The 4,368-nt window shown below is 36.8% G+C and overlaps 1 long non-coding RNA gene across 1 annotated transcript; it reads left to right on the top strand.

The window, feature by feature from the left end:
- Window positions 1-3,568: 3,568 nt before the first annotated feature.
- LOC131656233 (uncharacterized) lies at window positions 3,569-4,086 on the top strand. Its single transcript, XR_009300030.1, has 3 exons — window positions 3,569-3,620; window positions 3,782-3,973; window positions 4,058-4,086. It is a non-coding gene; the product is annotated as an uncharacterized LOC131656233 (long non-coding RNA).
- Window positions 4,087-4,368: the final 282 nt, after the last annotated feature.

Below are 4,368 nucleotides of genomic sequence, written 5' to 3'. Positions count from 1 at the left end.
GGAAAAAAAAGAAGGAAACAGGCTAATTGGAAATAAAGTTGTGACAGTATCAATGGTCGAACGGGATCAAGCGCACTTGTATGTTCTGCACAATGAGATTGAGGTTGAGCCGTATGTTGAAATGCACAAGGTTGTTCTCCGAGATTTAAATCCAAATAGAAATGAGAGTTGGATAGTACGAGAGCACAATCGAAGTTTCATACCGTGGTTTAGGGATCATATTTATTCAAAGTATCGTTCAGATCCTGCTTCAGTAACCGAAAGGTTGAGATGTTTAGCCTATGGTCCAAGTGTAATTGTGCTTTCTTATAGCGCATACGCAATTAATGGATACACATTTTATACCAAAGAACAGGATGATAAAAGTACTATGCAAAATAGTGGTGTTACTTTGGTAGCTGAAGCAATGCACATATCAAGTGCGAATGACTTAAATCCGAAATTTGCAAATTTGTCATATTTTGGGGTTATCGAGTGCATTTTGGTGTTTGATTACGCGAAGTTTCAGATTCCTGTATTTGATTGCAAGTGGGTTGAAAATATTAGTGTCATACGAATGGATAAGTCAGGATTTTTGCAAGTGGATCTCAATAGGGTAGGGTACAAAGATGAGCCTTTCATTCTAGCCTCTCAAGCTAAACAAGTGTTCTATGTCAATGATCCGACAAGTACGAAATGGTCTATAGTGCTTTTATCTAACAAAATAGTTGATGAAAACATTGAAGATCAAGGTGATATTGGTGTTGGCATTGAATCTTGTACAAGAAACGATCAAAATGAGAATGAATCTTGTACTAGAAATGATCATAATGAGGGTATTTGGATCAATCCAACCGTCCGCGTTGTTAAGAGACGCGTAGAACACAATCCTACCAAGAAAAGAAAGAGACGTTAGTGATAAAGGTAATAGTATACATATTCTGACTAATTTGCTTTATTCAATTTGTACCGATTGTTTTATTCAATAGTATAGTACTTATTCAATTTTGGTGCATATTCTCATTTTGTACATAACTTTTGAACCATGTATCCGTTTGTCGACTTCTTTACATGTAACTATACTATTTTGACGATTCCGGAGCTGCTCATGCACTTATCTTTACATTTCGGGACTGTTTTTTTATCGGTTTTGCTTATGCCCGTAATCAAAAGTCGGGCTTAGGGTCTGAATTTCGGAAAACCGACTTTATTTTTGAGTCCGTGGGGACGTTTTACCATAGCCATGTAAATTTCGTTCAATTCCGACAACTTTCTTTTTTGACGCTTATTTTGATTTGTACCGATTTCGTTTCCGATTTACTTGTACATGCATGGTTTGACTTCCATTTGACTTGTATAGATTGTTAGCTTATTAATAGTGTACTAATGTGCTTTAGTTTGTTTGATATAGGTTCAATGGCTCCGGATAGAGATGCTCCACCTGAAAACTCACAAGAAAACTCACAAGAAAGAGATGCTCAAGAAAGAGATGCTCCGGGTACAAATGCTCCACCTGATACTGAAGCAAAAGAAGTTGCACGAGGCATCATCATTATGAAGGAAATCATTTGACATAGAGACCAAGGATTAGTATACCATTTGGAATGGAATTCTGAAAACCAACCAATTGGTCCTAATTCTGCAAAGTTGACAAGCTATATTGGTACACTTGTTCGTATGCATATTCCAGTCTTCGCAGCTAAATGGAATCTGAAAAGCGAAGAGTTGGATGCGGAAAAAAAAACGATTTGGGACGAGCTTCAGGTATATATCATATATGGTTGTTGTTATTATCTTGACGATAAATTGTTTAAATTACTTATACTAACACACTATGCGTATGTTTTTTTGCAGAGGACTTTTGAGATACCAGATGATCGTAGACGCTACATACTTAGTTTGGCCGGAAAAAGATATAGAGGGTGGAAAGCTTTTTTGACAAACACCTATCTTAAGGATAAAGATGGAAACTTTCTTGAAGAGACACCGGGACGGCCAAAAAAGTATGAGATCTTCATTGATGAAAAAGATTGGGTTGAGTTTGTAAATCAAAGAGATGAAGATTTTCGGAAAAGGAGTGCCACGAATAGTGCGAGAGCATCCAAACCCGCGTATCCATACAAAAAAGGGCGTTTGGGATATGCACGCTTAGAGGATAAAATTGTAAGTAAATAGAAATGTGTTTTAATTAATTGTCTAAATGTGTTTATTTGACGATGTTATCATTTGTGTCAATGCATAGTTAGAGGAGACTAAAAGTGAGGAAACTTCACTTCCTGTACATGTGTTGTGGAAGGAAGCTCGTGTGGGCAAGAATCAAGTTGTCGATCCCGATGTTCAGAGAGTTTATACTGAATGTGTAAGTATAATACTGTGTCTGTAATTAAATCAAATGTTTTTTAATATATAAATGATTTTTTATCTCCACTAATAATTATTGAAATGTAAATGAATTACAGGAGACCTTGTCGCAATCGGTGTCCACCGGTGAGGACCAGGATGATAGGAGCGTACTTAGTAGAGCACTAGATGCTCCTGAGTATCCCGGTCGGGTGAGGGGTAAGGGTCATGGTGTGACTCCAACCTCTTTTTACAAGCATCCTAGGAGAAGAAATCCTTCAAATGAAGAAGTGTTGCAAAAATTGCAGGAATTGCAAGCACAAGTCTCTGAATTGCAAAGAGATAAAGATATGTATATGAGAGAAAAGTGCAATACTGCATCGGTGAAAGAAACTAGTGATAAAGCTAGTTTCAACTGTCCAAGAAAACTTCCCGAGGTAATTATAAATTTCTTTTCCTTACAAATTGTTCTATTTTATTAACGATAATGACTTTATATTTAATATTGGTTTAGGGCATTTCTTCTTGCCAACTATACTTATCGTCATCGTCTTATCGCCTAGTTGGCAAGGGAAAAGTGCACAACACTGTGGGAGATTTACTTCACCATAGACCGCTCCCGGATGGACACCTGAAAGTATCAGTTGATGTTGTATTAGATCATGATGCGGTGCTACCGGTACCTGACATGGTCTCAGAGACAACATTGATGCGAGATGCAATAGGGTCATTTGTTGCATGGCCCTCGGAGCTCATTATCATTGGTGATGAGGTATATTCAAAACCATTATGAATCATTTAGTTTTCGAATTTCAATTTTGCACCGTTATGTTAATTATTTTTTACATTTTAATTTTAGACTGCTCCTACAAAACCCGCAATTAAGGGCAAAGGGATTTTACAGGAGGAGGAGTCTGTTGCATCACTAAAAGAGGTACATTTAAGGTGTTAATATATAATTTGAATCTAAAACTGCATGATTTTATATTTTATTGATCGTTATTTGATTTTTAGGCATCTGCTCGGGAGTCACAACAAGTGACACAGGTCGTTCGTAGCGTACCGCCTAAGGGTCCTCCGAAGCAAGCGGCAAAAAAAGGTGGTGCTTTTGTGCCTCGATACCGGACGACGCTTGGAACACTTGTTGATATGTCCGATTTGAAGGAAGGTGCTCTCCGTCAAATCAATATGGAGGAAGGTATCTTTGGTGTTGAATTCATTTCACATATTGCAATAGATGACGTGGAAGCGATTTTTACGCAAGAACAACTAGGCGTCGCTAATATGCACTCGTACATCCGGTAATATTCACTCATCCGATATATTATTTAATTAGTCGAACAATTTATTTACACATTATGTTTATTATGTTTTTCACTCATCCGGTAATATACACTAATATGCACTCATACATCCGGTTATTCACTCATCCGCTAATATGTTTATAATGTTTTTATTTAAGGTTGTTGCATGACAGAGTGTTGCGCGGGACTGCATTGTCAAACAGATTCCGTTTCGTGTCTTCCGCCCATTGCAGCGGAATGACAATTGCTTCGGAACCGGAATCAGTTAGACAGCGCTTAGTCGATAGATTCATGTCATCCGGCAATACAGAAAGTCTGATTCTTTGGGCGTATAATACCCGACCAGTAGGGTTAGTTTCTCATTCTTGGTTCATTTAATCTTTGTTTCTTTTGCGTAGCAAAATTTTTATATAACCTATTGTTTTAATTTATAGAGCACACTGGTTGTTGCTTGCTATCAACCCTATAAGAGAAGTGGTGTATTATATTGTTGCCAACTTTGTTCATATTGTTGCCAATTAATATTTGAAGTATAATATTGTTGATGTTAGAGATTTAGTTTGATTGACATAATGATGTATATATATAATTTTGGATATTATAATGGTATTATATTAGTATATATATACTCCTACCTATGGTTGAAAATATATCGTCGAAAATATATTACAGGTCGAAAATATTACAGGTTGAAAATATATTACAGGTCGAAAATATTACAGGTCGATCTGGGAGGCTGATATTA

Source organism: Vicia villosa, linkage group LG3 (assembly GCF_029867415.1).
Source record: "Vicia villosa cultivar HV-30 ecotype Madison, WI linkage group LG3, Vvil1.0, whole genome shotgun sequence".
In the NCBI taxonomy this organism is placed as follows: domain Eukaryota; kingdom Viridiplantae; phylum Streptophyta; class Magnoliopsida; order Fabales; family Fabaceae; genus Vicia; species Vicia villosa.
The sequence above is the reverse complement of the archived record's forward strand: the minus strand, read 5'-3'. Positions and strand labels throughout refer to the sequence as shown.